A 22,094-nucleotide genomic window follows, 5' to 3' on the forward strand; every position below is an offset into this window, starting at 1 on the left:
CAATTTGTATCCCACCATACTTTGTGAAAAACAGAGCATGGATTAATGATGCTGTGTATGTAAAGGACTTTAAATGTTGGGAGAATAACTGTAATGCCCACTTAGATTAAAAAAATAAGTATCAAATATTATACTAGCAATACAAATAAATATTTAAATATAAAATACTTAAGTTTGAAAAGAAGCAGCAAATTCTAAAGAAAGGAATTTATTACTGCAGCAAGTTTTTTTCCTATTACACTCTCTTTATCCCTTTGTTTAAAAAGAGAGAAAGAGCGATACATTTATGCTGGGTTTTGATTTAGCTTTGTGTTTGTGATACGAGGGAAGTAAATAAATGCAAACAGAAAACGTGACAAATGTAAAATCACAAAGTGCTATTGTACTCGTCAAGCTTAATATTAAATATGAAGCAAATTGCTGAAATGGAAAAAATTGAATTAGGGACTTAATGAAAAAAATGTATGACTTACGATTGCTCAAGCAACATATTGCCACTGAATGTATTGGCAATCAGCTCTCTTAAAACACTAATTTTAAATATATAACATTAATTTATAAATAAGTGGGTTTAGCATTACATCTAATATCCCTCTTGCTCACCATACAGCACACAGTAATTAGAGCCCTTGTGAAATCATGCTTCTAAAAACATCACTTTGCTAGGCACAATTAGTTGATTGCATCAGAAACTAAAGTAAATGCCTGTTCACAAAAGCAGTATTTCCAGTAGCCTGATCACTAGGATCACTTGAGAGTTCTACAGATTCAGTATGTGTTAAGATTTACCCTATTTATAACTTCTATTTCTTAGGGTACGGAAATTTGTCTACATTGGAGAAATTTGGGGGGAGGGTTGGCTACCCTAGTGCAGACACTGTGTACCAGCAGTTTCACACAGTCACACATCAGATCACCAATAAGGAGAAGAAGTTAAATCACATGCAGACAGTTTATGTCAGGGCATGAAATGCAACACAAATGTCAAGGATGAGGTGCCCTTCTCCAGCTCTGACATTACAGAAAATCAGTAAACCCCACGCAGAGGCTGAGGAGACGCAGAAAATTTCACATTGTATCACAAGCATTGAAAAAGTTGTTTTTCTTGTTTGTCCTTTATAAAAGCTAGGACTAAATTTTTAAGTCCTTCTCTAAGATACTAGAACGGGGAGTCTGAGAGTTTATACTGTCAGTACTAGTTTGGACTCTCTACTGCAAGACGTTGTAATGAAGGAAATATCAGTTTCACCCAACAGCTCAACTACTCTAGTGGTTAAGTTTCATAAGTCTTTTTCACTAGATTTGCCTGCAAATTTGCCTTGGGTACGATACATGTCTGCAGGATTTAGGACATTTTATTCATACAATTCTGACTTTCAAACACAAGTTTCATTCATCTATTTCCCCACAGGAAAAACGATTTCTTTTCCTGTATATCCTATAGCCAGTGGGTAACGATTGAGTATGTTGGGCTAACCCAGCTTGCAATAGTCTTCCACGTGCTTGTACAATTAGGTGTTGTTCAAAACAGAGTACAGATACAGCACGCACAACCTTTTGTCTGTCAACTCAGAAATACGCAATGGGACATAGCTGAGGGAATGTTTTGAATGAAACCATCTTTGTACTGACTTATAGCTGTTATTGTAAAACATCAGGAATAGCTCTGAGGTGCGTATTCCTCTCTGTCAGAATGGCAATGCTCCTACAAAGCACATTTTAGGCAATGAACAGAAAACTATTATTGAGCAAGGGCCTCGGTGTGGCTTCCATGAAGCCTTCAGGCTGGTAAACTTATAGCTTAGAAATGAGTAAGCAACTAATCACAGGAGTTAATATTTTGCAATACCTATGCATTATCTGAACTGATGTTGGGTGTGATTAGACATCAAATGCTATAAATGGCATAGCCCCTAACTAACAAAGCAGGAAAAGATAAATATAAATATTAAAAACATATTTTTCAGACTGAGAAAATATAAAATCCAACGGAAGTGTTAGAAAGATTGTTACACTAAATGCCAATCTCTATCCATTGTAAAATAAATCCTCAAAAGTGAACTGATTGCCCAGTTTATTTAATCAAAAATAAACAAAATTTAACAAATCTTTGAATTGCATAACATGCAAAATTTGCATCCAATTTTAAGAAGACTAAAGACAGTGACTTATAATTTCATGCCATGTCCTTGCAATCTTGAAGGAATCAGAAACACTTACTACAGGTTTTACATACAGGATTTTTTAAAACAGGTTTATGCAAGCTTCTTGTGTCATAAAAGGAGATGGAAAAGTGCATCTACTACTCCATACAACCAGTCTATAATTATATGGGCAGTATTGTATATGCAGCATATGCAGGAATGACCCTCAAAAAACCAGCAAACTACATAACCTGCTCATACAACTGGGGACATGCATAAAAAGAAAGGAAACAATTTTACAGATAGATGGAGCTGTGAGGAACTTCAAAAAAAGAGACATTCATCCATAGGCTTGTTATAAGCGTAAATTATTGCATTGTGCCATACTGAAAGCTTGCCAGTGTGTACATCTGACTCACCTGATGCACTGAAGCTTTGGGTTGTTCATAATGATCCGCCCCTTCTGTTCTGAAACATCACTGGGGGAAACGGAATACACTCCCTTCCTCCCTGTCTCTTATATTTTGCTTTGGAAATGTAAGCAGCTACAAAACCATTCCATGAACAAAAATATAAGAGGATTAAGATGGTACTGTTGCAGAAACGCTCTTCTGGGAAAATAAAGGAAAACCTTAACAGGCTGGCAGCAGCTGGGGAGAACACCCTGCCCTGTTTGCAACCGAGAGCAAGCAGTCCTGGCAGAGCAGCAAGGGAACCTTGCTGGCCCCCACACCCATAGTAGCACTTGCCTAGCGGAACTTAAAAGGATAACAGTGTCATTCCTGAACAAACAACTGGCCTACGCTACATATTTCTGCCAGCAAATCTACGTCAGCACAGGATGTGAAAACACCCTCTATTTGCAATTCTCAAGGCATAAATGCACCCAGAGTGATTGAAGAACACCTCTGATGCTTAAGCCTGTGTTTTCAGAGAGCTGGTATAAAAATGACACAAATACTACAGATTATGTATTTCAGTTTGCAACAGAATGCTTTGCAGTAACATAAACAAAATTGATTCTGTTTCATTAGCAAAGTGAATACATGAATATGAGTAATTAATGCAATTTTATCAAAGACAAAAGTGGTTAGGTCTTAAATTGTGATTAAAGGCAGATCTAGGATGGGGTATCATTTTGGAGGGAAAAATCACATAGATATCATTTTTAGTGTATATCCTGCACTTCACAAATTTGAGTGAGAAATTAGAAAAGAACAAATGCACACTGATGCTGTCCTGGTTTCAGCTAGGATAGAGTTAATTGTCTTCCTAGTAGCTGGTACAGTGCTATGTTTTGAGTTCAGAATGTGAAGAATGTTGATAACACTGATGTTTTCAGTTGTTGCTAAGCTGTGTTTAGTCTAAAGTCAAGGATTTTTCAGCTTCTCATGCCCAGCCAGCAAGAAAGCTGGAGGGGCACAAGAAGTTGGGACAAGACACAGCCAGGGCAGCTGGCCCAAACTGGCCAACGGGGTATTCCATACCATGGGACGTCACATCTAGTGTATAAACTGGGGGAAGTGGGGTGGGGGGAATCGCCGCTCGGGGACTAGCTGGGTGTCGGTCGGCGGGTGGTGAGCAATTGCACTGCGCATCATCTGTACATTCCAATCCTTTTATTATTGCTGTTGTCATTTTATTAGTATTATCATTATTAGTTTCTTCTTTTTATATTCTATTAAACCATTCTTATCTCAACCCATGAGTTTTACTTCTATTCCTGATTTTCTCCCCCATCCCACTGCGGGGGGGGGGGGGGGGGGGGCGAGTGGCTGTGTTGTGCTTAGTTGCTGGCTGGGTTTAAACCACATCAATAGCATTCAAGCGGAAGGCCTATTTTATCAGATAAAACCAACTCAACTAGAAAGCTTACCTTCAAGGTAAGTGCTACTGTAACCAATAAGCCAATTTGAGGCCCATCCCTGGTTACTTTCATAAAGAAGAAACTTGATGATAAACAAACCTCTGACACCAGCCTGCTTACAGTCCATGAAGGCACAGAAATGCTGTTTCACTGAACAAAAAGCAAATAAGAGAACATTCATCAGCTTCCTTACAATCTCCAAGACTGTTTCCTTGACAAGGTACTTGACAACTCTCAAGGAGTTCTGCCAACCTCACTATCTCTCTCTACCCACTTTTCTGATCATCCTCTAAAATCTGCAACCTAACAATATCCCAGATCCCATTGGCTATCATCCGTCAGAGGAAAGCTGTCTTTTTATTAATACAGCAGTTGCTCTTCTCAAACTAATGTATTGGTTGGAGGCTTCTATTCTTCAGCCAGCTCACTGCTGAACAACTCTATTCTTCTCTCCATTCAGCATGAATACATGGCACACTTCATGACCATTGGCATTAAAGTCTGTCCTGACATTAAAAGCGCTCTCACTCAGAACTATTAGTACCTTCCAACTTAAAAAAATTGTACTCTGCTAGTTAAAGAAACGTGCAGGACGAGGATGGCAGTCCTGAAACCTCAACATTTTGTATTCTATTGAATAAATTCAAATTATTAACACTGAGGTAATGAAAAAATTCCCCCTAGCTAAGCAATGCAAACCAAACCAACTCAAACCAAGCAGACAAAACAACTGCCTACCCCATGCTTGCTTTCTTATTCCAGGTAACGGTTTGGGGACCACAGGTTCAGCACACAGACAAAAGTATCCACGACTGAGAGAGTCTATCTGATCCAACCACTACTGGTTCCTGGTTTGAGACCAGCATCTTGTTTTCTTCTCTGCCACACAGACATACTGGAAAACCATGAGCTCTGATCACAATATCAAAATGTGTCAAACATCAATTGCTACTTCACATAAACAATCTCTCAACCCATAATGTTCAAAAGAAATTTCAGAAAAAATTAAGATTAACTATGTCCAGAATATTCCAATTAATTTATTAATGCAAAAGCTGAAATAAATTTTCAACATCATTATTTTAGTTTTGATATCAAAATTAACAGAAGATGTGGAACAGGTTTGTGCATTTATTTATCTACACATTAAACACATCATCTTAGTGGCAGCCTCTTTTGAACTGGCTAATTATGATGCAGCAATTTGAGTACAGGTTTTTTGGCACAGGCTGGAGCAGAGACCTGCATAGTTTTCCTGTGTCTGTACAAATAGTTAATTGGATTGGTCAGAATGCACATACAAGTAAAAAAAAAAAAAGACAGAAAAAACCACCACTCAGTTCCTAAAAAGTAGTTGCCCTTTAATGTATTCTTATAGTCCAGCATCTGCTAATGTTAATAATCTGTCAGACAGGCTTTGCTCAGGACCAACTACTGCTCTTAAAAGCAACAGAACATCTTCAAACACCAACTGGAGCAAAGCTGTAATGGATTTTAGTCACATCAAGAGACTTTTCTAGAACTAGGAGTAAAGTGTTTACACTAGGGTTTGAGGAGGAACTGTTGGCCAATAGAATAGGGAAGAGAATACCTGAATACCAATTTTGCAGTCAGTCCTACCGCTTGCTCTTTAACAATGCAGTGTCTAAACAGTGCGACATATCTGGTCTTGCTTAGTCTTTACCTGTTTTTTTCATCTGATAGGCAAATCCCTAGATTTTTGTTTGTTTTATTTTTTTCTTGTTCATCAAGAAAAGCTAAGCATTCAAGTTATTATTCTATCAAAACCTGACTTTATCTAGTGTTTAAAAGCATTTCAGTCATCTTTGAGAAACTCACTTTAATGAGAAAGCCTAGGCAGATCCGTTCAAAGCTCTGGCTGACTTTGGGGTGTCAACACAGCACTACACAGCATCTCAAGTGCATTATGTACACAATCAACCAGAGCATCCATGTACACCTTCAGCATCAGGAAAAGTTGAAGCATCACATGACACACTATATATGAATTTTAATAATTCTGATGATTCTCTTGCAACATGTGAAGGCTAGCACTGTAAAAATGACTTTAACACCTGCCAAAATACATGATTTACACAGGCAGTATTTGGGCTCAAAGCATGGGTTCTATGGGTGCAACAGACAGCAATCATCTCTCAAGTTTGACAGACCATTTCATGCCTTATTTCAATCTGTGTGCTGAAGGTGACTCCTCCTCCCAACCTGACTTTGGGCTGGACCAGCTGGTAACCCTGCAGAGTAGCAGAAGATTCCTTCCAAAGCTGGAATCCCACAAAACCCTCTCTCGTACGTAAGCCTCGCTTGAAAATATCATTTCATATCAATTAGATAACCATAAAGAAATGAGTTATTTTAATGACATTATCTTCATCCAGACTTGCCATTGTCACTATACATGCACAAGGGGTAAATTTCTGAGATCATTCTAGCACAAAAAAGATCAAGCTTGCAATTTACAAGATTAGAGGAGAGAAAAAAGGCCATTCTAAATTATACTTAACGATGACATATTGCAGTTTGAGAAACTCAGTAACATAAATTAAGTTTCTGAGCAAATATGCATCTTGTCAAGAGCAACCATCATGTAATTACAGAAGCACGAGAGGTATGTTCCTATTATAAGTATCTGTATGCAAGTTAGTATCAGTTGTACTTTAGAAACAAATAATTCATTTACAAGCTAATTTGAGCAATATAGTCTGCCAAATTGAGCCTGAAGCTTGAAAAACCAAAGTTCTGCAGGTATAACCTAGTCCTCTAATTTCCAGCATGACTGGAGACATAAAATTAAGACAAAGTGTCATTTTATTAAGGCTCAGAAAACATGCTTTTAAAACTAAGGTGGCTTTTAATTCCTTAGCTTCCACAGCTTTTAGAAACAAACACTTGTTTAAAACATCTCAGTGAGGAGGCTTAATGGGCTGAAGGCAATCTGTGTTGATGGTATCTACTCTAGAATGGAACGGATTTTTTTCTCTCAGTGCCTTTAGCTTGGAAATAGCTAATCTCTCTTTCTCCAACTTATTATTAGTAACATAGGGACAAGAAATTATCAGTCCAGCTTAGATGTCATCTTATTTAAACTTAAGACTATTTGTGTGCTATAGAGAGTTTTGCTGTTGTCCCAAGTGAAACAATTGTTAGAAACTTAAAGGTACGAAACCATTCCTCCTCTAAATTATGCATTTCACACATTACTAAAGTCCTTAACAAAATGGAGTCACTATTTTGTGGCTGACACATTAGTGTTTCTGTAGAAAAATCAGTGCATATTCTAGTGACCAAAATGAGAAACTTCCAGGTTGAAAACTCCCGATTTAAACAGGTACTGTTATAACCATAATACCACCAAATACTGTACAACAGAAGGTACCAAAAAGGCTTCCTAAGGTTTTTGAAAAGCAAAACAAGAAAGCATCCATTAAGTTCTACATTTCCTCAATATAACACATTCCAATAAATATGTATCTTTTAGAATGACTAATTATCATGAACTGATATTTTAAAATGTTTAAAGAAAACTTCTCTAGTTTTGTGAGCTATACAGACAGGTAAAAACATGTTTCTCAATGTAAAAATCAGTGTAGCTATACAGCAACAGATCTACAGAACAGTCCTGACATTTGACATGAAAGAAATGTTTTGTGAGAATGACTGTCTTTACTCAGTATGGATTAAAAAGAACCTTAAAATTTAGAATATTGTATCACATTTCAGTGCTATATTCGTATAGACTTTTTTTTATTTATTACAAACAGAGAACAATCACTCAATTCATGCCTGCGTCTATGACTGATTACAGTAAATTTGAACTCTGCCTCTGATTGTTACTTTCTTTTGCTTTCTCTGTGGTTCTTTTTCTCAATGCTACTTGACCACCTTAATATTCTTTTAATTATACCACACCTGTACCAAAGGTACAGTTCTATCAAAATCAAAAGCCAGCTGAAAGCATTAACATAGGACATACACATATTGAGGCAATTCTTCATCCCACATGGTTACACTCTGTAAGAAAAATAGCTGCTACTTGGTAATTTCCATGCTTCTTTCTATTGGAAAGGGAAAACTAAGTATCAAAACATTTTTTTTTTTTACTTATTTGTTTTTCTGATGACTATTTCCCTGAACACAACTAATAATGGAACAAGACCACCGCTTTGTTCATTATTTCCAAACATCTTTCCTGGGCAGCAACACAACATCAAAACATTTTACCATCACACTCTTAGCAACTATTTGTGCTTGTCTGGCTGTTTATGGCTCCTTGCCGTCCTTCTCCTTAGACTTCTGCTGTCTCTAGATACAGCCATTAGCATACAACTACCCTATTTATGGCTTGTCTCTAGTAACACCATAATGCATAAGTAAAAGTCCTGATGCTGGCCAGCTGGACAAGGACCTGTGTTGACACAATAGTTCCCTTTGTTTCAATGTATTCAACAATTAAATAAATTGCTTGAACATTTTTAACCTGAAAGTTCAGTGTCCATCAGTTACAACAGTGCTTCATCTGACCTCCCCTCCTATACATTTACATCTCATTGTTTATCATTCTTTTAGCAATTTAACAGCTCTTACTCACTTGTTTTCTTTCCCTCTAAATATAGTATACCAGTTTGCAACAGGCTGTGTTTAGCTTGTTAGTTTCCAACTTTAAGAAGAAATACAAGCTTGTACCTTTAGGTCCATATTTGTGACAACAGCAGATCAATGTTTGATTTGCCATCTGCCTTGAGTACCTCTTATATCATCATTTCTTCAATTTATATTCATTACAGAACACCCGTCAGATCTGTTACCCAAATTATTCTGTGTCCATGTCATACCCCCAAACATGTGAAGCCACTACTTGTGCAATCACAGCGCAAGTCTTCTTTGAGAAACACCACATAAAAGAAGATTGATTTTCATCTTGGAAATGTCAAACTTCTGCCTGTAATGCTCAGCTACATTTTTCTGAAACAGTGAAGTTCAAAAAGAGCCATACACCTGACAGATCTCCGACACATCATGATAGATGTGACAGGTCTACTACTTTACTGCCAGAAATGTCCTCCAACAGAATGAGGCTATCAATGAAGAATAATAAATCTATCCCAGATCGTAGAACTATTTTTTGTATGTGCATAAGAGAAGAAACAACACATTTTTTATATCTCTGGATCCTCCTATTTTAATAAACTATTACACTAACTTTCTTTAATATTATACAACACCAGTTACACAGTTTAATCTTTATCTGTTTCATCTGTTCAATACTTCTCCATCTAAACTCCTAACATGCATTTTTGTATTATTAAGCTAGTAGAGGAAGAAAATACATAGAATTTGAAACAAGCTTTCCTGTTAAAAGAACAAGTTTTTCTTACCTTGTTTTCTGGTCCCTCCAAATGTATCTGTTGAATTACGTCCCCATCATCCTAGAAGACATTGTTATCAATACTGAATCAAAATTTTACATTGAGCGCACAGTGTGAATACATTTCTTTTTCCTTTTTTGAAAATTCCCATATTTAAGATAAATTACAGCAAGTTTGGAAAAGTTAATTTGACATACATAAATCAAAGCTTTCTAGAGAAAGAATTGGTTTGATTTATAACTAATGCCTTTGAATGTATTCTACCACCTACCCTTCAAGTAACAGCCTTGACTTCAGCAACAGAGGGAATATGCTCCAAAATACGTATTTTCTGAAGTCATTTGACCACAAGACTAACAAAACAAGCACAGCTATGTCAGCTCAAACACACTGATTTAAAATACGCTTTTTTTACGGTAACATGAGTACGTTTAACATTTTCAGTAAGTAGGCTCAATAAATCTAAAAACTGTTGCATGAGTAGATTGATGGTTACTTGTGCTTGTGTACGATTTAAAAAATACCTCCATGCATCACTGTCATAATTCTATTTCTTCCATTATTTTATACATTCATAAGCACATAGACAAGATTTAATGTTGCAGTAACCAAGACAATTTGAATTAAGCAAAGCGCACACACACAGAACAAGCAGATATGTGACTAAAGCTCACAAAATTTTGATACTGGGAACTTAATGATATGAGAATTTCCAGGGCTAAAGAGCTTCTATTTATGCACACACAACCACAATCATTTAGCTTTTCTTAGACTGCAGTTCCAAAGAAAAAACAGGGGTATGACAGAGTAGGAATATTATCGCACTTTTACACTCTTGTCTCATGAAATGCAATGGCTGCGTTTATAAAGAGGCCAAGTGTCACCTGTGTAAGAAACAAAAAGCAGGGTTTGCTTTGCTTTTGCATAAACATTAAACAAACAAGTATATAAACAAGACATGCAAGTCAGACACACACCTGCAACATACCAAAAGTGTTTGCGTAAGCCTAGATAACATAAGGCTCCTACCTTTAATCTGATAATATAGTCTTTGAGGGTATTTCTTCATCAACTGTCAAGGGATAAACAGATGCAGTGCAAGGGGGGCATTCCAACAGATTCGCACCTTAATCAACACAAGCTTGATATCACATAGTGCGTTCCTAGTTACTCCTCCTCACCCACACACACCTCACGTTACAAGGGGTCACCTGGGTCCACGGCCAGCCGAAATGCCGCTTCAGCAGCTCACTGCACACCGGCTTCCTTCTGCCTCGGTCTCTCAGAGGCCCTCGATCTCTCCCCCGGCAGAGGCTGGCCAAACCATCCCCAGATGGCCCCTTTCCTCCCCCCCACCCCAGCACCCTGACATCTACCCTTCCTGCCCCCTCAGGCATCCCCCAAACCCACTCCGCCTCAGGGCTGGGGCTGCCCCCGCTGCCCTCAGGCGGGCAGCGCGTGGGGGCACCGCACGTTGCGATTGGCCTGTGCCTCTCCCTGAGACGCTCCCCGATTGGCTGCCGGGAGGGATCTCAATCCGGTCCCACCCCCAGAGATTCCAGATGGTTCCAGAACATTCCGGATCACTCCTCCACCCTCCCTCACCTCCCTCTTCCTGCAGAAACTAAAACCCAAGCGTGCCACAGGGACGGCTCACCACATTTCCCTTTCAAAAAAGGTAAAATTGTTAACAAGCTGATCAGCCTGATGGGAAAGAAACTTAAATTTTGCCTGAAAAGGGTTCGGACTGCAGATTAATTAGCAACCGCCCCCAAAACTGCCTTTCCTTCGGCTTTCTGAACTCTGCCCAAAATGGATTTGCCTGAAAAACCAAGCAGAATTGCTGTCTGCCTTAATGCACCGCCTACTAACAAGAAACCACAGCGAAGCACACCTCCACCCGCAGGTAAGTGAATAATCTATAGCGCAATTTTCAGGACCTCACAGGCCCTGCCACCAATTTGGAAGTGGCAGTGACACCCTGCAAGTCTCAACCACCTCATCCGGCAGCAGCTCCTTCTCCTCCGGCTCTGCCCCAGTGCAGGTTGCTGTGAGGGAACGGTTACATGCAGCAAGGCAGGCAATGTAAATTGTTAGCTCCTGACGCCATTTTGTTCTAATACTTTGCCACAAGGGGTAGCTTGTTGGTCCTGGGTAGTCTAACTATAAGCAAAGGGGAATATGAAACATCAAATGCAGAAAATAAGAACAAAAAGCAGATTTCATAATTGTGTGTGCATGAACGCAAAGGAATCTCACCAAAAAAAGAGTTATCTTACAATTTCGTGTGTGGCCTCATTATCCCTGACACCTGGCTACACACAATTTCATTCTCATGGCTCCTGTGTAGGGCCAGAAAGTAACACGTTTTCATAATTCACATGAGGACACTGAAGTACACCAAGATTATGATAAACTTTCAAAGAATTATAAAATGTTCCCATGACAATCACTCTAATCTGTGCATCTCATAGCTATTGCTAGCAAGTGCAGTTTGTGAAAACAACGATACAGTATGAGGAAAACAAAATTAGTAGGAGCTGTGCATCGCTGCTTTGTAGTTGTTTCTGACAACTAATAAAAGAATTTCATATTAAGAAGTGCAGAGGGAGGAAACAAAGGGTAATACAAACGTTGGTATTTCTCTTCAAGCTTGGTAATATTTTTTGTACAGTACTTTCTCTGAGATCAGACAAATGCCCTGAAAATTCCTGGAGCTAACGTTTCATTTCAAAACAAAACAATAACTCTAAAAAAAAAATTTTTAAATTTTTTTCTAGGAGCTTAAATTACTTTTGGAATGTACTTTAATTTTTAATGATAGTAAAATAATTTTACATTAATATAGCGAAATTGCTTACTATGCCTGAAGCTATTTTTTAATTTTTCAGAACTGGCATAACAGTTCACGTAATAATCTCTAATTTTAATGTCATCATATTAATTTCTGATACAAACATAATTTTAAAACGAATTTAAAATAGATAGCAAGTCTAGAATCAGTACAACTCTTGCAGCATCGTGCCATTTTTTTCTTATTTTGCCATCAATAAGAGCAGTAAAACCAGGCTTTCCAAACTTTACACTAAGAGATGCTCATGCATATTAGTAAAATCACTATACTGCTCCTCTCTTGTAACAAAAATAGATAAATCAAATATTAATAATATAAGTCAGTTGAAACATAATTCGTTTCATCTTGGATTTCTTCTTATTCTTTGTCTTGCAATCAAAACCAACAGAGAATCATACAGCCATTGTACCCCAATGGCAGAAACAATAAAGAGTTGTATATCCATTGCACCCCAATGGTAGTGGATTACAGTATATCATTCAGTCTTAACAGAACAAATATTTGAAAGTACAACTTTGACTATTCACTTTACAGGAGAAATTGTTCTTTAGCAGAGTGCTAGTTTTGCACATTTTCCTCACATTGTTAGAACTCTGAATTGCTACCTTTGTTTCTTCAAAACAGCTGCATTTATTTACATTTTAAAATAATATGGTTTTCCACATATGGTATCATCTCTAATCACACTGCACATTACACTGGGGGAAGAAAAATACATCTATCAACAGCCCATCTCTGGCTAACTTTCTTACTGGCATTCTACTGAGCACAACACTATGAACTGCTGGTAAGGGTGTAACACAAAAAACAAAATTAACATCGATGCACTAATGGCAACAAGATGCACTTGGTGCATATTGTTAGTAGTAAAAATGTAAGAGCAGAGCAAGTTGTGATCACGATAACCTAGACTTCAAGACTCCTGGAGAGCTTCAGGGTTTCTCATGCAGGTGCCTGGCCTCATGCTCAGAGATGTAAGAAGCAACATTGCCCTCTCCACAGCTCATCCTGTCTTGCTGATAAAGACAAACAATGCCCAGGCTGAAACAGAATACGCAGGCTAGCTCGCTTCCTTGTCTGGGGTATTAAAGGGCTGGAAGAGATTTCCCTTAAGAAGTGTGAATAAAATAAAACTGCAGGAAAATAACAAGTTTAACTGATACAGGGACATTTGCCTAGAGTCTACCATTACCCCAAGACATAGGCAGGGGGGTAATCTGCAAACTGGTGCAAAATGTAGAGTCAATTGTGAAGAATTATATTTGGAAAAACAGACCATAGAAGAAACTATATGAAAACACTCTGTAACACAAAATGATTTTGAACAGCCATTCCAATTCCAAAACCTAGAAAAGGCTCCCCAGATCTAGCTTTCAGTAATAACACTTAACTACATAATCTTGATTAGCCAAGATCTCTTTAAAATCTTTCCTTTATTATTAGCACAACTTAGATTATCCAGCTGGTTCACTGTTCACAAATGTTCTTGACAGAGGAAAGAGGAAGGAGTATGATCTGCAGAAGAAAAGGAGCAGGGCAGTTTCAGTTAAGGCATGGGCCTTCAGAGATCAAAGTCAAATACCAAAGAAAAGGGAAAATGGTGCAGTTATCATAAGATAAGCATATTTTCTCCATGCAATTCTCAATGTGACAGTAGGATACTGAAATAGCAACATTAACTACACATTAAGTCATAGGAAGGACCTTTCATTACAATTTAGTCAAGGCACAAGCCTCTTATTCCCATCAGTCACATCCCATTTGTGTCTGCTGCAACCCTGATCTCTACCCCTGGACCAGGGACCTTAACTACTAAGAAGTGGATTAATTGTTCCATATAAAGAATGACTGATATCTGAAGAGAATTCAATCCTGGAAGTCCACTGCTGTTTTCCGCAGGCATCACCATCTAAAACTAAGTTACCATAGCTGGTTGCATACCAGATCCCTGTTTTCTGGCTTCCTTGGTCTTCTCTGGTTACTCTTCAGTCCATCCTTTCAGGTCCACAAGACACAGGAGCAGGAGGTTCCTGCTCTTCGGTGGGTCTCAAATCACATACCTTGCATTTCAGCCCTGCTCGCCTACAGAACAGTTGCCTCAGGCTCTCTGCATAACAGTCACTCTTTGCCAGATGGTTTTACTGATCAGCAGTTCCCTGGGTGAAAAGAAAGCCTAACTTTGAACAACTGAGAAACAAAGATCTCTTGTGGGTTCTTTCTCCACGTGTTTCAGAAAAGTGCAAATACCCTAGCTTACACGTTAAAATGGCTTCTTCTTCAGGTGTTTTAAGGAAGGGGTTTCTTCTATGGTGACAAAATGCTAAATTGGTTCTAAACAACTGCAGAATAGATGCCTCCATTTCATTATGTGGTTTGCCAAAAAGTGGAAAGTGAAAAACAGTTTCAAACCAACAGCAAAAGTTTTCTTATTAAACTAGGGCAAACAAGATCCAAAGAAGTCTGGCATAATTTTCACAGTTGTAGTAAATTTTAGCTGCAAAATAAAATCAGCATTTTCTACTAAAACCTTCTGAGAACTTACACTGCAGGTAGTGTGGGGACCTCAGGATCGTCCTTCTTTCCTTTAGCTATTGCCATTGTTTACCAATGGAAAGTCATCTAAGTCAGTATTTAAAAATAAACTAATCACCAAATTAATTAAAGACAATAAATATTGAAACTTTTTTCCTGATGAGATTAAAATGTAGTCTATTCTAGGTCAACCATGTTCTAGAGAAAAATATATTTGCTTATAGCTGCAAAAAAGAACATTAAAGCCTTTTAGGAAATAAAGTAGTACAGAAATTAAAAACAGCACTCTCTGCAGACCAATGTCACTTTACAGAGATTAGTACAGAGCTTCTTCTAAATTTTTTGAAGTGCTTACTTAAACTAATGTGACTCTGAAACATTTTACAAATCACTGAAAGATGAGTACAGCTAAAACCCAGCAGACTCCTTTCCCCCATTGTTCTTAGATTTGTGAAGAACATGTTATTCAGAATGGCCTAAGAGAAGTGAAATTGTATGAGGCAATAAAGAAGGGCGACCTCTTACAATAAATTTTTCTTACTGCACATTAGATTAGAAAAATTAAAAAAACCTTTTACATCCTTTAAGTACAGCTTATATGGCTTCCCCTTCATCAAGATAGGTAATCTATTGCTTGGATAGAAAAACAAATCGTGGTAGAACAAGGGCAGTGACTGAACAGGTCTCTCTCAAAAACTCCATGAATATACCTATCCACACATAAAATAACCAGCTCTTGAGGCAGTAAATAAAATTCATCCCTTCGCTGGGTATGAAATACAGAACACTAAGTAATTCAACTCCCAAACAGTAATTACATGATGTCGAAAGCGGGACCTGTCAACCCTGAGAATGCAGAGATGACCCCAGGATGCTAATGCTTCCACTTACCACACTGCAAACTGGAGAACTAGCACCTACTTTAAATAAAGATTCTGTGATGCGTGTCCCTGATGCATGGTGGCTTTATAAATAATTTCCAGTATCCTAGACCTGAAATGGTTGGCAGCCAAGACAATTTCCAAAAGCATACTGAAATCACCTGAGGAAATTATTCCAGCTTCTGCTTGCCCTGCTCAGGCAAGAATTAATTCTGTTGCTCCTAGCACATCAAAATCACCTGGAAGAGGGATTCCCAAACTTCATTAGGCATTACAGTATGAGACAAATAAGTACTAGATCTACATCATACACAGCCCACCACAACATCACAAGCCAGCAAAATAAATATTGGCAGCTCCCACCACTCTCACTGCAGACGCTGGTACCTAGGCAAGAACACTTACCAATGCACTGCTGTGTAGCTAGTAAACATGAGACTGAGTTTCCAAAGAAAGCACAGCACAGCTGTTTACAACTTTATCCCACACCAAGCAAGATTCCCTTGCCTGAAATCCTGTGTTTCTTCTGATCTTTTCAGCACTCTTGCACCTTGCTATAGTAGTAATAGATCCAGGATACAGTAAGTGGCCAGGGATTGATTTTCTGCGCTCTCTTTCTAGTGTTATCTGTCCATATAATCAAGGAAGTTCATTATCAGGACAAGGTTTGGTCACAAGAGAATGATGTCCACCTGGAAAGCCTAAGAATCACCTTAGTATGGGCTGAGCAATGTGGGCCTTCAGTGGATCTCTACCCAAAAAAAAGCCCCTTGAATTTTGTGTACTCTACCCTTGGCAGAAAAGCAGGTGTGTTGGTGGTGTATGCCAGGAATGGAGTGTCTCAAAGCTCCTCTGTTTTCCATTAACTCGCTTTAAGTACTGGACCCAGCAGCATCTTAAAATTAGTCACTACTGTCTTTCTTCTTTGCTCTTCTTAACAGCCTCTATTTATCTCACTGTATTCAGACACAATACAATCAAAAAGTGAACTATAATATACATAATCATCATTAAAAAAAAAAATTACAGCTATCACTGTCCTTTACTGTCCAAAAAAACACCCCACCCAAGTGGCACAGATAAAAAACAGGTCTAGCAGCATGTCTCTGTTACCAGACTACCTTAAAAAAATTGAAAGATAAGTCTGTCACAAGGTTGACTGAAGGTATTTGTAAAACTCACTGTTATACATACTGATTTTAGAAAATTTACTGTACTGCTAGCCCATGTATCTAATCAAACCTCTACAAAGGCATCTTCTTTCCTTCAGGACTTTTCATGTCTAGCCCATATAAAGGAGATATATTCCTTTAAGTGGCAATGATTTCTGAATGATACATTTCTAACTGATTTATGCTTTAACCAGTGTGTATAAAACTTGACAGGAATCTCTAAATTGATGACTATTCCTACATTGCTCTTGCACTGCCTAAAAGGGGCAGTATTTGTTTGAATTCTTAAAAGAGAGAGTCCCAATCTTAAGAGATTGCAAGGACTGAAGAATACCACTGATGTGGTGATAAAGGTTGGTTGTTTGGTTGTTTTTTTTTTTTAAGCAAACAAAATTACTGGGAAATGTACACTGAAATAAAAAAAAGTTAACAGGCTTCTCTCAATGGTCAATGCTATCTCTGAAATCATTATGTTCCATTGTTAACAATCAAATAATATGAATAACTATGAGAATTATTTTGAGAACTGAATAGAGCTGAATAGAAGTCAGTTTACCCTGCTAAAAGAGGCAATTTTGATGTTCAAAGGTGAACTAAGATACTTACATATTAACATCACGGGGGAAAAAAAAGAACAAACTTGAATTAAGGAAATAATTTTGTCATCGTCTTGTTATTTTTTAAGGAAAATACTTCCCGAAAACTTCCCACAACAGACTTTTTTTCAGCATTAGCGGCACCTAGAGCCAAAGACAACTAGTTAAAGTACCTTGCAATGACTCAGATGAGGCAACTTATCTTCTCCAAGCTAATTAAAGGGTTTTTCCTCTGTGCCTGAAGCTATCTAATCATGCAAGAAGTATTCCCCCATCATTAGAGATGGCTCTCAAATTAATTTTGCAGTATGATGCAACCTGAATTTAGTACCCGACTTTTTAATTATAATAGTTTGATGCAAATCTTCCTAAGTTTTCAACATAAACATTAAAAAAAAAAACAAAGTACTTGATGAAAGGCAGAGGCTAACATGATTATAGGTATGGTCCTAAAATCAAATACTTAAGACACAAACACTCAAGGATCCCTGAAGGTCCAGATAATGTTTGAGGCATATTTATAAATCATTGAAAATGACAGGTATGTATTTAGATATAAATTTATAGATCTAAACAGCAGTTCTGTTAATTGCCTCACAACGGATCAGCTCCTCCAGCAGAGTGACTAGTGAAATTATGGCTACAGAAGTGAATGCTTACCCTACTGCTCTCCAGAAACTTAGCAGTTACCCATCATTAAAAAAGTTCTTGGCTCACGTGGACACTTGCAGAAGTAATTTCCGACTGTTCCCATTCCCACTACCCAAGTTAAAACTAGAGTAGCTGCAACAAAGGACGTCACTCATAGAAAGACAAGCCAAAAAGAGAGGAAGTGGGGAGGATCATTGGAGAAGCTTGTACTAGCCAAAGGACTGAGAAATCCAGTTATGATTTGAACATAAAATGTATCATATCAAAAAAATGAATAATGAAAAAATTGCAGAAAAATGGTGGAGACAACAGAGTTGTTTTCAAGGCTACCAGAGACTTATGCTGTGACTTTTATTTATTCCTTTTACCTTAACTGTGCTGAGCTACCGAAATAATATATTTCCTCCCAGTTCTGGCTTCAGGTTTAGCCTAGCAAGCATTTTGAAAGCCTATTGTGATTCCCAAGTCAACTCCAAACCAAAGTTGCTTCTGGATGGGATAGGATTTTCTTTCTGTTTTTAAAATTAGGAGAGCCCCAGAGTGAATGTGGATGGGGGTAAAATCGGTACCCACCACCTGGAGAAACAGCTTCTTTTTGTTTGAATCTGACATAAAGATAACCCTTTTCTAACCCAGTAAATAAGACAGACACACACACAAAAAGCTAATGCCATGAAGGAGCTGTGGGACATGTGCATTCCAAAGAATGCAGTTTGCTGTATTTCTGTGCTAAGTTTTAAAGAATTATGCTTTATGCTGGAAAACAAAGACCTAAATCACAAAGGGAAAACATGTCCTTTGCGTTGCACACCATTTGCACTCACTGTATTATACATTAGCCAGCAGTCAAACAAGTTAACTGATAAAGCTCTTATAAGGCATCATCTCACATCCTCAGCTGCCAGGATTCCTTCTAAGATGCTCAATAACAAGTCCTCTGTTTAATGTCATTATACTCTTCTCCTTAAGCTCTGCTTTCCCTTGCAAAGTAATCAAACTATTAACATTGCCATACAGTCTCTGAAATAAAAGATTTATGAATGCAAGGAATACTGTGTTGCAGTACACTTCACTGTTTTGTTGTCTGTGTGATTATTCTGAAGCTAATAGAAAAATCTTATTCTAATCAGTGCAGCAGGCTTCTTAAAAATGACTGAGATTTCACACTCTTTTGTTATTTGTAACTGGCCTTAAACCAAGCAATTTTGTTTTCACAAAAGACAGACATAATCCAAATGATTAAACAGCTAGAAGTCCATTGCTAACCAAACAGACTATGTAACAGTCACGCCTGAGATAAGATCTGTATATCATTTTGGCAGCTCTATCATTATATTTTTTTTTTTAACTCTTGGCAGAAACAGGAGCAATTGTAAAGGGCCAAAAATCTTTCAAGAGATCTTTTAATTTCCTTTTTATTCTTCATAATAAACAGAATAAATATGTCATCTTTTAATATGCTGAATTAGGCAAAGCATTTTAAAACACAATGTTGACTGGTATCAGTATGAAGATAGCAGCATATCCTTTATCAGTTTCTAAGTTCTTTATACATTTTTCCGGACTTTGATTTCTGGAATTATTGGCTATCCCAGGGAAAAAAAAAACCTGGTTGCAGTCAATACTTAGGTTGCAGAGCACATTCCACTGTAAAAGTTTCTATTTTCTTCTTTGTTGTTTGGAAGAAGGTCTTAGAGAGGCTGTTATCTTCTCTATGCCTTTAAGAATAGAAAGGGACGAGGCTGTAGGAGATGAAATAGAAGTTTTCTCTGGAATTCCACAATTCAACTGTGAAGAACCATCTTTTCCTGCTGTTTCTTAAGCTGATGGAATATTTTAATTGTTGTCCTTCTAAATAAATCCAAACAGGATTCTTCTTATCTGATCTTACGCTCCTGCCCTCAGCAACACTGCATGATGTGGAGCATGTAGGACCTTCCAGTAAAAACAGGGAAAGCCAGGATCTCCTATTACCCCAATCTGTGTTCTGGTAAAAGGCCTCAGAGGACCTTCTCCACCAGGAACACAAAGGTGTTTTCTCTCCTTATGCTTTCCAAGACAAGAGGAAGGAGACCAAGCAAGACTCCAGGGGTGAATTCATTTCCCATCTGTTATTTTTAGAAATGAGATGGTGACCACCAGGCTGTTCCAAACATTTTAACTCAGGCATCACAGCTGCTCCTGCAATAGCAACATTCCTGTACCACCAACTGAAGAACTTCCCTATGAAACACAAAAGCAGCACAAAAGAGTTCAAGGCTGAAGCTCTGATGACGACTGTAATGCTCCTTTCCATTTGGCACAACAACTGAACAAGCGCAAAATACTCTGTACACAAGATGCATTTTAGTGCAGCTGCATTGTCTCAGCAAACAACAGAGTACTTCTTGGAAGAGTGTACTGCATTTTTCCATTGCTAAAAATCGTTCAGTAGGTGCGGTCAGGAGGAGAGGACTCATCATAAAATGTCTTATCTGTTGCACCCATCAGGGCATTTGTGGACCTCTGTCAGCAGCTGGTGCCAGCAGGGCACCAAAAGCAGAGAATTTATGGAAATAATGAGTTACTAAATGGTAGTAAAATAACAACTGAAAGAAAACTGATATGGGAACTTTGACAGAAATTGTAGAGGTCAGAGCAGCCTGTGTTTTGTCATCAGCAGCATAGTTAAATACATAATAGAGCTTATTCCAGCGAAGGAGACAGCAACAATAAAAGTAGATGCTCAAAAAAAAGTGTTGTAACTTTCAATTTTGTTTGAATTAACTGTTTATCAGATGGGCAAAACCAGGAAGACCAATACAGACTTTAGTATTGGAAAATTCTTGGAATAAATTAGTTTAAGCTATTCACATACATGTGACATGAAACTGACTTTTGAAACTACATCCAGAAAGCTTGGAAAATAAGAGCAGCTATCTTCTTACTTTATGTTTCTATTTACACTCCACCTAAGTTCAGAACAGCTGTAGGTCTAAAACCCTTCCCAATTTTTCACAAGTCTGTTCTCTCAACAGATCACCAGACTACAAAATCTTCCACACTGCCCTAAAATGAGAAGTCAAGTGGAAAAGTCAAGCAAGAACACACGAGGAGGGACTAGGCGGCAATACTCTATTTCAAGACGGAGGGCCAGCCTCATGGTCTGCTTTTATGCTGATGCAAAGGAGACCAAAAGGTACAGTTAGAATGGTGGGGAGGGAGCAGGGGCTTACAGGGATGACAAGGAAACAAAGATGAGACATTAGACTGCAGCAACAAAACCACAGGGTGCAGAAGCCATCCTATAACAAACATTGGGGTTATACTTCATCAAAAGGTGTTCCCTACAGGTCACAGGTGAGAAACACAGACCATGTTAGAGGAAACATCACCCATCCATGCCATGGTTACACAGCTAAACGTAGCTTTGGGGATAACTGCAACAGGAAGATTGAAACTTTCACACCACCAGCCCTACAAGCCTCACCTTCCCACACTGCTTGCCCACTCTCATGCATTGAGAGCCAGCTATTAAAGCAGTGAAGTTGATTCTGAGTGCATACATGACTTACAAAAGCACAAGTAAGGCTAAAATATCAATGCCTGAGAAGTGCTGTCAGAAAAAGGCTGCTTGTACAACCTTATTTTGGACCCTTGTGGTATGTTTTCTGTGGTATAATGCCTGACTGTGTAATACCTTTTCTGTGGGATCTCCTCGTGAAAAATTTTACAGGTTGGACAAAACCAGGTTACTAATCAACCTAATATATCTTCTTCTTCAGAGTGTGATCTGAGATTTTGTTCACTGCACAACACTGAGAAACTGCCATGCTATATTAGACGCTCCCTCCTGAGTTTCTCTGTAATGCTTCACCAGCAGTAGAGCAGCACAGAGTCTGAGCCACAAACAACTGATATTCCCAACACACAGGGAGCTGCTTTCCCCACTAGACAGACTAGAAGCAGAGCATAGAGGACAATAAAAGCAATAAAGATTTTACTGGTTTCAACAGTCAATTAGAAGTGTCCCA

This window comes from Haliaeetus leucocephalus, unplaced genomic scaffold, assembly GCF_000737465.1.
Source record: "Haliaeetus leucocephalus isolate CR32 unplaced genomic scaffold, Haliaeetus_leucocephalus-4.0 Scaffold687, whole genome shotgun sequence".
NCBI classification, from domain to species: Eukaryota; Metazoa; Chordata; class Aves; order Accipitriformes; family Accipitridae; genus Haliaeetus; species Haliaeetus leucocephalus.